The following is a 12,933-nucleotide window of genomic DNA, read 5'->3' as shown; positions in this document are numbered from 1 at the left end:
AGTGAACATTTGCTTTAGTTTGTTGCAGAACAAAAGAAAAATATAATGTAGCGTGGCCTGGTGAACACAAAAAAAAAGAGATAAAAAAGCAGAAAAGAGGAAAAGGTTAAGTGAAAGGCAATGTAAAAGGGGAACAGAATATCAGGAAATCACTCGATTTTCATGTCTGTGCAAGCTGTGTCACATTTTGTGTGTTGCTTCTTGATTCCTTTGGAAGTGCCCAAAGTGTGACTGTTGGGAAGCAATGGTGCTGTGCTTCCAGCGGTGAGACATCAAGTACTCAGAGCCTTTCTGGAGCTTCCTCCGATTTCAGTGGTCCTGAGCCAGCTAGAGTTTGGCTGGTTGTGGAGTAATGGTTGAGGACCGAAAATTGCTGCTAAATGTTTATATCCCTAAAGTATGAATAGTGATCAAACAAAAATCCTTTAAAAAGCTCACATTTTCGGGCACAGCCACTCATATTCTTCACAATTAAAGCCAGTTTATTTCCAAAATTGTTTCTGTTTACAGTTGTCAGAGAGCAAACTTGTTCTAAGTCCTGACATTAGACATTTCAGCCTGAAATGTCGACAGTGCTTCGCCTTATAGATGCTGCCTGGCCTGCTGTGTTCCACCAGCATTTTGTGTGTGTTGTTTAAATTTCCAGCGTCTGCAGATTCCTTCATGTTTGCTGGTTCTAAGTTGTACAGGAATGCATTCAGGTTCAAGGAACATTAAACGACAGTCACATTTTGTCTTCTGTGGCTATTAATACTCAGTTTTCTTCCCAAATACACAAAACCCTGTGATCCGGTGAAACACCTTAGGCCTTAATGTTAGGCCCCCACAGGAAATCAAACTTGGGCTTGTATTTATAGAGAGACATTCACAGTCTCTTTCTGGACACTCTTGACCTGCTGAAGCTTCTTTTAAGTATACTCTCTGTTGAGGCAGGCAGCCTATTTGCACATTCATGCTCACTGTTATTTGATAAGAATTTCTTTCGAATAACTTTGCTTATTACTTCTGCTCCTCTATGTTTTGATCCTCTGTTTTACGTACTTTGATGACACCATGTCTCCTTAAGGGTGCAATAACATACGTTGGGACTACAGGCCCAATGTTGTAGTTTTAGGTGGCTATGAAAACGAAACTAGTCGCTGCAGCGGGGGGCTACCCTGTACGGACAATATCCCCCTGATTTCGCTTGATGTCGCTATTGGTAAATGTTGCAAGTGTTCGAAGGTGAAGGAATCTGCAAGGAAATACAGCCGGTGAGACCCCTCCCACCAGCCCGCCCAGAGCCCTGGCTCCTATGCAATGGCTAATGAAACTTTGTTGGACAAAGGGCGGTGTTGAGGCAGAACCTGATTTGCATAAACCCCAATATAACAGCGTGGCCCCAAGGCAATAGACGTCAGTCTTCTGTAGCGAGGGTTGCAACTGAGTTACCGGGTTTTTTTTTAAACTAAGTTGGTAAGAGGTTGTGAGTAATTTGTCGTTTTTATTGTTTGTTTTACTGATGTAACTTATATAATATTGCTCAGATTTGCAGTTTCATTTTTTTCACTGGCATGTTCTTTGTGCAACCAGCTGGCACGAATGATAGTTTTAGCATTTTGCAACACGCCGGTTCTTTTGCATTCTTTGCGTTGCATTTTTGCAGATAGTGTTGGATTCCTTAGCAAGTGTTTTTTTTAATTAGCTTCAATAGATTTATTTTTTTATTAAAACATGGGGTAAGGCTTGTGGGGGGGCACTAAAGAGATGAGTAACACGGGAATGAAATATTAAGAAGGGAAGGAGTTGGCCAACAGAATCTTGTATTGGGGAGTGGTGGTAGTATGGTGGGGTTGTAGAGGAAAGTGCAGTATTTGTATTCCTATCGACAACGAGCGGTGACCGCCCTGTCCTCGTTGCCGCTGTGACTGTCAGGAAGTGGCCGGACGCGTGGGTTACAGCTCACTGTACCTGCTCGGAGACGCTGTGCGCCCTCCAACCGCCACAAAACGCACCTCAGGTTAACGCTTATGTTCTGGTGCAGGTCGCCAGCCTTCCGAGATGGCAGACGAGGAAACCAAGCCCGCAGTCAGTAGCGATCTGCAAAAGGAGATCACTGGCTTCAAGAAGGAAAAACTTCAACAAACTGAGACCAAGGAAAGCAAAATCTTGCCTGATGCAGCCAGTGAGTGGAATTAATACAGAGCCTCTTAATGGGAAAAAAAACATTATATGCATACTTAAGTTTTTTTTGGCATGCCTAGACTTTCACAAGCCTATAGTTTACTTAGAACAATGAGCACTAGCTGAATTTTGGGAGGGCGTTTTGCCGTTAATTTTTAACTGTAATGGGCTGTGAGGGAGAAGTTGATAATATGGAACGTGCCAGACGCAGTGATGTAATGGCATAGTCCTATCATCTAAATTCTCTAATCTCTTTATCACATTGTGTTTGCACCCCTTCCAACAATGTTCCTTCCCTTGGATTTTACTAGTTGGAGTGCCCGGGTTGGATGTAAGATTAACCCTTCTCTGCTCTCTTTCAGCAATCGAAGCAGAAAAGAAAGCAGCGAAAGAAGCACCGGGACAATGAGAGTAGCTTTCTAATTTGTGCTGTACATTCCACAAGCATTGCCTTCTAGCTATATACCTTTGTAAAAGGAAAAAAAAACCCTTTTGGATGCAGTGTGATGGGATTAAGTGAACTGGCTGGCTCCTTCCCCATTCCACTTCCCCTTTCCTTGTTTCTTCCCTGCCCTCATTTTGTTTCTTCCTGGCCTTGTTTTTTGTTTAAAAAAAAACACCAATTGGAACTACTGACCATCTGACTGGCTTGTCTTCTGATGGCACTAAAGAGCTTGCGTGTCAAGAGGAGCCTGGAAAACGACTGCAGGAATCTTAACCAAATGTCTGTGAATGGAGTAAATCTGCCAAGGGCCTGTGTTAGGTTAAATCGAACGTAGACTGCCAATTTTTGTTAGGTTCCTTGGATTGCAGAGCAACTGTTTTTGATATGCAAATAAACATTCAAAATCGAATTGAGTTGTGCTTTGTTTTTAATTTATCTTTATGGTTACTTGATGCAGTTAGAGGAGTGATGATTGATCAAACTTCCACCAGAAGTAACTTGATGCTGTGTAAGTAAACATCCTCTAAAGTTAAAGCTGTAAATTCAGATGTTTACAGAACTTTGAAGTCAGAAAGCAGGTACTATAAACTAGCCTTCAGTTTTTCTCTCCCCCCTCCATGAATTGCCTCTGCGGGAGCAATTAGTCATAAAACAGGTCAAATTGCTGTGATCTGCTCCTTTGTCGATGCTGTACAGTAAAACTTTATTCTTCCTAGTGTCAAATGGAAGGTGGTAGTAAATGAGTTGATTCAGAAGTTTTAATTAGCACTCATTGGTTTATATTAATATTTTGTAGGTCTAATATCTATAACTATAGAGAATATTGTGCAGATGTTACCAATGTAGAAATTAAATAATGTGGCAACTGAATTTAATGCATGCATGATACAGTTCTAAACTGTTTGACTTAATGACAGAATATTTTCATTTATTTACTGATTGTAATTCGGCTATCTGAAAGCTCCACGGTGGGTGGGGTTTGATGGTGGTATCTAGTTTATAAATTGTATGCTTTAGGATTAGGCCAAGTAACTACACCTCTTCCAGTCACAGTGGTGTCTTAATTCCAACAAAGGTGTGCAAATGTGCATTAGTGGGTAGTTGTTCAATGGCAAAAGAGTGTACTCAAAATGGATGGTGGGGATGGCTTCCTTAACCAAAATTGAATTTGGTCTGGTGGCGATCACTTAACTCTCTGGAGTCTGAACCTCGTACTTCCTCTGAGGAGTTGGAACTGTTTTTGCTTCTCAATTCTACCTGGAAAAAATCTTGTTGATGGATATTATGGCAGAAGTCCCTGTTGAAAAGAGTGCATTGTCTACATGAGCTTAGACTGAGAAGAATGCACTTCCCAACATGGAGACTTGTGTTACCTGTTGCAGTAATCAGCTCCATCTGCAGCAATAAAGTTGCTATGCTCCTTGCGTGCCCATTTAAAAAGGCTAAAACAGCAATGTATGTTATAAAGTGCTCTGAAATTAATAGTGAGCAGGTGATTTGGTACCTTTTGGAATTTACTCCAAAGCACTGAAGGTGCTGTCATGAAAGATATTAAAGGAAGTGATTAATTTTTGGATTATATGGGGATATTTTGTTACGGGAGGGTCAGGTATGAAAGTGGAGCTGAGGCCAATGGTCAGATATGTCTGATACTGTTTTGCATAGCAGGTCCAAGTGGCTGTGTGAGTTTTGTTTGATCGTATTGTGATTGGTACCAAGTAATAACCTTCCATTACTACATGGAAGCAACAAAACCAGGATAAGGCTTTGAATTGCAAACACGAGGAAATCTGCAGATGCTGGAAATTCAAGCAACACACAGAACTCAAGCTGAGTCCTGATGAAGGGTTTCGGCCCGAAATGTCAACAGTGCTTCTCCCTATAGATGCTGCCTGGGCTGCTGTGTTCCACCATCATTTTGTGTGTGTTGCTAAGGCCCTGAATTACTCATTGCCGATTTCCTAAAGTTTTTCGGGAGGAAGCCATGTGCTAGTTCTTGCAGATGACTTCACTACCTTCTCAGGTTGCAAGGGCTTCCATTTCCTTAAAAGTGGGTGATTCCCAGCAGGGCCTGATGCTGAGCCATGTGCTGCACATTCCCTGCAAATGCGTGATGTTTTTATGTTATGCCAGTCTTCCATTTCTCGTTTTGCAATGGTAGATTAAGTACACGCAACTGATGGCTTGGAAACGAGGATGAGTCCCAGTAAGTATTCAGGGTTCTTCCGAGAAATCAATGTTGCATAATCTACACTCAACATATTGGATGTTCTACCCTCGCTGAATTTGGATTAAGCCTACATTTTATTAACAGTCTTGGTTGCATGCACTTTCTTGCATTGTTGAAGCTAGTTGTGAACTGATTATTTTGTCATCTTATCAATCCCATCGTCAAAATGTGGTAGCAAAATAAAGCTGTGATGTCAACAAGATTGTCCCCAAAGACCAGTGTCCAGCAGAAACCTCATCTTCTGGGTTTACTTAATCAGCATTTTGTTTTTGGTTTCTTTCCGGGGTTTTACTTGACTTGCCGAGTTCTTGCAGGGGATTGTGTGTTGTTCCAGATTCCAGCATTTGCAGTTCCTTGTGTCTCGTGTTATTTCACAACATTAAAGAGATTGTGACAGGACATTTTCATTCCTCTTTCATCAAGCCATCTTCCTGCTGTTACCTTCCCAATTTGTAACATTTAAATAGGCTGTTTGGCGAAGAGGAGCCCTGAACTTTTAACGAGTCAATGCTAGATACGTTTGTTTAACAGCTCAGTCCACAGGTACTGCAGTCAACCATAACAATGTTCCTCATCATCTTCACCAGACTGAGGTATTGTCTTGCCCAGCAAAGAATATGAATTGAATCTTGCATCTACCCCCAGGATGCAGGTACTGTGTGTAACTAAATCAGTTTAATAGCAAGGCTAGACATTTTGTAGCACAGTTGCCACTATCAGAGGGATGAGAAATAAATACTCAAGAACTTGCAGCTCTGCTGGTAGGCTGAGGAAGGCACAGTCTGAGCTTCTCAATACTGAAGCTTCTGTTAAATTATCAGCTTCTGTAAAACGACAGCATGTAAAGGATTACAGAAGAGGATGCTAATCACAAGGTGCTTGCAAATTTCAGTTATTTTGGTTCATTGATGTCCTTTTGATAAAATACCACTTCCTCAACTCCATTTCCTTAGCAACTAAAAGAGAAAAAAAGAAAATTTAGCTGCTATGTCAAAGGAACTTCTACTGGTTTAGCAATCAACTGAGTCACTTGCAGAAGCCAGTATGCTAGTCGAGAAGAATTGCTTCTGTGCACTGAATACGTGATTTAGAATGTCCTACAACAACCACAAAAATCTACTTCCTTATTTGGTTGCACTATAGTATTTGGCAGAATAAATTAGACTGCGATAGTAATTTTAAAATTTATTCAAATATGTAGTCACTGAAGAAAAGGTGTACAATCATGTAATGGTGTTGGTTATGTTTGATTTAAGTGCCATTATTTTAGGTGCTACAGATTTTTGTGGAAAGTTGGTGTCTGGATATAAATGGCTTATGGTATTTTAAACCATATGGTTTCTGAACTGTAATAGAGGTTATAAAGAGTTAAGTATTTTTTTAAGCTGGCCTCTGTTTCTATGTACAAAGAGTCAAGCATCTACTTTCTGAGTTTGATATGTGGTGTCATAGTTAAGCAGGAATATGCATGTAGTTGACAATTGCTGGAAGTATGGAATTGTTGCTAAGTGGAGATATAGAATGGACAATAAAAAAACATCCTAAGGTGCCTTTTGAAGAAAAGGATCAGAAGTGATGATGAAATAATAGGGCAGAATCAGAGGAAATTCTCTTCTTACTCAACAGATGGCCAGAGATGAGGGTGACCACTGATTTTCTAAGGTTTCTGAGCTGGTTGATGAAGCCAATGTGGGGCCTGTGGCTCAGGGTGAGTGGGCAATGGGAGAGGCAATACCGTTCTCAGTAGGATTTTGTGTGTCCCTGATGACGGGACTGGATGCCTGGAATCTGATGGCAGCTGCACTGGTTCAATAGATTCTGCCCCATGCGTGTTGCATACCTCGCCCCTATAACTCAGCAGAAAAAAGCTTGGCACTACTGCTTAATACATATCCAAAGAAAAAGGAATTCCTATTGAGGATGGGCTGACCTGTTGTGGAGTGGAGTCACAAAGTCACAAGTGTAAAGAGATATAATGCATTTATAAGTTTGAGTATGCATTGATGTTTAGGTAATATCCCTACCTGAAACAATATGCAATATTATACATTATACCTGAAACATTAAGGCAGTTAATTTGCCATTTTGCATGACACAGCCCTGAAGAACTCCACCACCCCCCAGATTGTATAGAGGGGGAGAGAGAGTTTAAAAGGAGTGAGTGGGGGCAGTTGGCATATTTTGCATGCCACAGTCCCAAGGAGAACCAGATTGCATAAAGGGAGAGTCAGCACACATTTATTGTGTGCCGTAGTTCCTGAGGAGACTTTGGATTAAGCATTGTTAAGCACTTGGCAAACACCAATAAAAATAGTTTTGAGCAGAGTGGCTATTGTGTGAGTGGGCCAGTGTTGGAGTGTGGAGTTAAGGGGAGCCCTAGGGCATAGGTAGATTATATTTTATTATTTCTTCATCTCTTTCTTCTTTCACATCTAGAGCAGTAAGGGTAGTGGAATGCTCCTCACGTGGGATGGGAGAAGGCAGGGAGACCTCCATTGTCCCTGACAGCTGCAGCTGCAAGTAGAGCATCCAGTTGCAGCTTCTAACAGACAATGTTAAAGAGCTGGAGCTGGAACTGGATGAACTCCGGATCATTCAGGAGACTAAAGTGTTGATAGTTGATAGACAGGACATACAAAGACGTAGTTACACCCAAGGTGCAGGATACATGTAACTGCATGACTATCAGGAAGGGGAAAGGGGATAGACAGCCAGTGCAGGGTACCCCTGTGGCTGTTCTTCTCAACAACAGCTGCACCACTTTGGATACTGTTTGGGGGTGGGGGGGGGGTGACCTAGCAGAGGAAAGCCATAGTGGTCAGTTCTCTGGCACTGAGTCTTGCTCTGTGGCTCAGAAGGAAAAGGGGAGAATAGGCAAGCTTTTGCCTATAGGGGATAAATTTGAAAGGGTAACAGAAAGAAAATTCTGTGGATAAGAACAATATTCCCAGGTGGTTTGTTGACTCATGGGTGCCAGGACCAGGGACATCTTGGATCAAGTCTACGGCATTCTTAAGTGGGTGGGTGAGTAGTCAGAGGTCATGGCCCATGTCAGTAGCAATGACAAGGGCAGGTGGGGTTTTTAGGTCCTGCAAAGTGAGTTCAGGAAGTTAGGTGTTCAGTTAAAGGACAGGACTTCCAGGGCTGTGATCTCTGGGATGATATCCATGCTATATGTTAGAGAGGCCAGAAATAGGAAGATCATACAGTTGGCTAAAGATTTGGTGCAGGAGGGAGGGGTTCAGATTTTTGGATCAATGGGCTGTTTTCCAGGGAAGTTGGTCATGTACAGAAGGGACAGTTCAGACATGAGCTGGAGGAGTCTAATAACTAAGCAGGAATGTTTCCTCAAGCTGCATAGGGGGCTGGGCATCGAAACTAGCGTTGCAGGGGGATGGGAACCAGGGTGCCAGAACAGACAGTGGAGTTGTTGCAGAGAAAGATGTTGTTAAACCTACATGCAATTTCAGGAATCAAAAGGTGAAGCATGGTGGGACTAACGTTCTGAGCTTCATAAACTGTATTTCAATGCAAGGTGTATTGTAGGAAAGGCAGATGAGCTTAAAGCATGGATTAACATGTGGAATTATGATATTGTAGAAGTTAGTGAGACTTGGCTGCAGGAGGAGCAGGACTGGCAGCGGAATTTTCTGGAGTTCTATTGTTTTAGTCGTGATTGAGCAGGAGGGGTTTAAAGAGGAGGAGTGGTGTTGCTTGTCAGGAAAATGCCATGGCAGTGCTCAGTCCAGACAGACTGGAGAACTTGTCAAGTGAGGCTTTATGGGTAGAACTAACGATTAAGAAATGAATTGCACATTAATGGGATTTTATATATAGAACACCGAACAGTCTATGAGATTTGGAGGAGCAGATTTGTAGAGGGCTCACAAACTATTGCTAGAAACATAAGGTTGTGATTGTAGGTGATTTTAACTTTCTGCATATTGACTGGGACTCCCATACTGTAAAAGGGCTGGATGGGGAAGAGTTAGTTTAGAAAAGTTTCCTTAATCAGTACATTGAGGTCCCAGCTACAGAGAATGTAATACTTGATCCCCTATTAGTGAATGAGACAGGGCAGGCGACAGAAATTTGTGTAGGGGAACACTTTACATCTCAAAGTTCAAAGTAAATTTATTATCAAAATTATTAGTCTGCAAACCTGAGATTTGTTCTTTTTGGGCATACTGAATAAATTCAATAATAGAATCAATGAAAGACCACACCAAAAAGGCGGACAACCAGTGTGCAAAAGAAGACAAATGGTGCAAATATAAAAAGAAAAGTAAAGAACAAACAATAAATATCAAGAGCATGAGATAAAGTCATTGAAAGTGAGTCCATATGTTGTGTGAACGGTTCAGTGATGGGGTGAGTGAAGTTATCCCCTCTGGTTCAGGAGCCTGATGGTTTAGTGATCACAATGCATTAGTTTCAAGGTAATTATGGGAAAGGAAAGGTCTGGTGTTTGGAGGAGAAATGCCAATCAGAAATGATCTGGCAAGTGTGGATTGGGACAGGTTGCTTTCTTGCAAAGGTGTACTAGGTAAGTGGGAGGTCTCCAAAAGTGGAACTCTTAACAGTACAGCATTTGTATGTTGCTGTAAGAATAAAAGGCAAGGATAACAGGTTTATGGAACCTTGGTTTTTGAGAGATATTGAAGCTTGTTTTTAAAAAAAAACAGGAGATACATAGCAGTTATAAGAATGTGCTTACGTTAGAGAGGGTTCTGGGAACATTCACGAGATTGGTTCCAGGATTGAAAGCATTATCATGTAAAGAGCATTTCATGGCTCTGGGTCTGTCCTCACTGAAATTTATAAGAATGAGGGGGATCTTATTGATCTCCTAAATTCCAGTGAATACAGGCTAGTGAATATAGAATATTGAAATTCTACTGAAAGGAAGAGATGGACTGGATGTGGAGAGGATGTTGCCTATAGTGGGTAACAAGAGGTTACAGACTCAGAACAGAGAGATGTTCATTTAGAATGGAAAAGAGGAGGAACTTGTTTAGCCAGATGGTGGTGAATCTGTGGAATTCATCACCACAGTCAGCTGTGGAGGCTAGGGCATTGGGTATATTTAAGGTGGAGGTTAATAGGGTTTTGATTAATCAGGGTGTTAAATGTTACAGGAGAAGGCAAGAGAATGGGGGTAAGAAGGAAATGGATTAGCCAGATGGCCTAGTTCTCCTACATCTTATAGTATTAAGATATAATAATATATTAACCATATAACCATATAACAATCACAGCACGGAAACAGGCCATCTTGGCCCTCCTAGTCCGTGCCGAACTCTTAATCTCACCTAGTCCCACCTACCCGCACTCAGCCCATAACCCTCCACTCCTTTCCTGTCCATATACCTATCCAATTTTACCTTAAATGATATAACTGAACTGGCCTCTACTACTTCTACAGGAAGCTCATTCCACACAGCTATCACTCTCTGAGTAAAGAAATACCCCCTCGTGTTTCCCTTAAACTTCTGCCCCCTAACTCTCAAATCATGTCCTCTCGTTTGAATCTCCCCTACTCTCAATGGAAACAGCCTATTCACGTCAACTCTATCTATCCCTCTCAAAATTTTAAATACCTTGATCAAATCCCCCCTCAACCTTCTACACTCCAATGAATAGAGACCTAACTTGTTCAACCTTTCTCTGTAACTTAAGTGCTGAAACCCAGGTAACATCCTAGTAAATCGTCTCTGCACTCTCTCTAATTTATTGATATCTTTCCTATAATTCGATGACCAGAACTGCACGCAATATTCCAAATTTGGCCTTACCAATGCCTTGTACAATTTTAACATTACATCCCAACTTCTGTACTCAATGCTTTGATTTATAAAGGCCAGCGTTCCAAAAGCCTTCTTCACCACCCTATCTACATGATACTCCACCTTCAGGGAACTATGCACTGTTATTCCTAGATCTCTCTGTTCCTCTGCATTCCTCAATGCCCTACCATCTACCCTGTATGTTCTATTTGGATTATTCCTGCCAAAATGTAGAACCTCACACTTCTCAGCATTAAACTCCATCTGCCAATGTTCAGCCCATTCTTCTAACCGGCATAAATCTCCCCGCAAGCTTTGAAAACCCACCTCATTATCCACAACACCTCCTACCTTAGTATCATCGGCATACTTACTAATCCAATTTACCACCCCATCATCCAGATCATTTATGTATATTACAAACAACATTGGGCCCAAAACAGATCCCTGAGGCACCCCGCTAGTCACCGGCCTCCATCCCGATAAACAATTATCCACCACTACTCTCTGGCATCTCCCATCTAGCCACTGTTGAATCCATTTTATTACTCCAGCATTAATACCTAACGACTGAACCTTCTTAACTAACCTTCCATGTGGAACTTTGTCAAAGGCTTTGCTGAAGTCCATATAGACTACATCCACTGCCTTACCCTCGTCAACATTCCTCGTAACTTCTTCAAAAAATTCAATAAGGTTTGTCAAACATGACCTTCCACGCACAAATCTATGTTGGCTACTCCTCATCAGATCCTGTCTATCCAGATAATTATTAATACTATCTCTAAGAATACTTTCCATTAATTTACCCACCACTGATGTCAAACTGACAGGTCTATAATTGCTAGGCTTACTTCTAGAACCCTTTTTAAACAATGGAACCACATGAGCAATATGCCAATCCTCCGGCACAATCTAATGACATCTTAAAGATCTCCGTCAGAGTTCCTGCTATTTCTACACAAACTTCCCTCAAGGTCCTGGGGAATATCCTGTCAGGACCCGGAGATTTATCCACTTCTAAATTTCTTAAAAGCGCCAGTACTTTCACCTCTTTAATTGTCATAGGTTCCATAACTTCCGTATTTGTTTCCCACACCTTACACAATTCAATATCCTTCTCCTTAGTGAATACTGAAGAGAAGAAATTGTTCAAAATCTCTCCCATCTCCCTCGGCTCCACACATAGCTGACCACTCTGATTCTCTAAGGGGCCAATTTTATCCCTCACTATCCTCTTGCTTTTAATATAACTGTAGAAACCTTTTGGATTTACTTTCACCTTATTTGCCAAACCAACCTCGTATCTTCTTTTAGCTTTTCGAATCTCTTTCTTAAGATTCCATTAGATTAAGTGCAAAAGGATAGCAAGGGACAGAATTGGTCCTCTGGAAAATCTGAGTGGTATTCTGTGTGTGGGCCTGAAAGAGATAGGAGATCTTAATTTTTTTCTCTGTACCTGTATTTACTTGGGAGATGGACCCAGAGTCTGTAGATGTGAGGCAACATGTCAGCAAGGTCGTGAACCCTATATAGATTACAGAGGAGGAGGTGTTTGCTGTCCTGAAAAAAATTAAGGTGGATAAATCCCCAGGGCCTGAGAATGTGTTCCCTTAGGCACTGTGGAAGGCAAGTGCAGAAAATGCAGGGGCTTGAGCAGAGATATTTCAAACATCCTTAGCCATAGGTGAGGTGTCTTTGGATTGGAGGATCGTTTTTGTTCTGTTGTTTAAGAAATGCTCTAAGAATAAGCTAGGAATTTACAGACCGGCGAGCCTGATATCAGTAGTGGCAAAATTATTAGAAAGTACTCTAAGGAACTGGATATATAAGTATTTGATTAGACAAGGACCGATAAGACATAGTCAGCATGGCTTTGTGCGTGATAAGCCATGTCCAACCAATCTTAGAGAGCTTTTCAAGGAGGTTACCTGGAAAGTTGATGATGGCAGGGCAGTGGATATTGTCTACGTGGACTTTAGCAAGGCCTTTGACAATGTCCTGCATAGGAAGTTGGTAAAGAAGGTTCAGCTGCTTGGCATTCAAGATGAGGTAATAAATTGGATTAAACATTGGCTTTGCAGAAGAAGCTGGAGAATGGTTATAGATAGTTGCCTCTCTGACTGGAGGCCTGTGACTAGTGGTGTGCCACAGGGATTGGCGCTGGATCTGTTGTTGTTTGCCATCTATATCGATGATCTAGATGAGGTTGTGATAAACCGGATCGGCAGATTTGCTGATGATGCCAAGATTGGGTGCAGAGTGGATAGTGAAGAAGACTGTTAAAAGCCTGTAGAGGGATTAGGCCC

The 12,933-nt window shown here is 41.6% G+C and overlaps 1 long non-coding RNA gene across 1 annotated transcript; it reads left to right on the top strand.

The window, feature by feature from the left end:
- Positions 1-1,302: 1,302 nt before the first annotated feature.
- LOC132393157 (uncharacterized) lies at positions 1,303-3,017 on the top strand. Its single transcript, XR_009511767.1, has 3 exons — positions 1,303-1,455; positions 2,024-2,164; positions 2,526-3,017. It is a non-coding gene; the product is annotated as an uncharacterized LOC132393157 (long non-coding RNA).
- The last annotated feature ends 9,916 nt before the right edge of the window (positions 3,018-12,933 follow it).

Source organism: Hypanus sabinus, chromosome 4, assembly GCF_030144855.1.
Source record: "Hypanus sabinus isolate sHypSab1 chromosome 4, sHypSab1.hap1, whole genome shotgun sequence".
Lineage (NCBI taxonomy): Eukaryota > Metazoa > Chordata > Chondrichthyes > Myliobatiformes > Dasyatidae > Hypanus > Hypanus sabinus.
The sequence above is the reverse complement of the archived record's forward strand: the minus strand, read 5'-3'. Positions and strand labels throughout refer to the sequence as shown.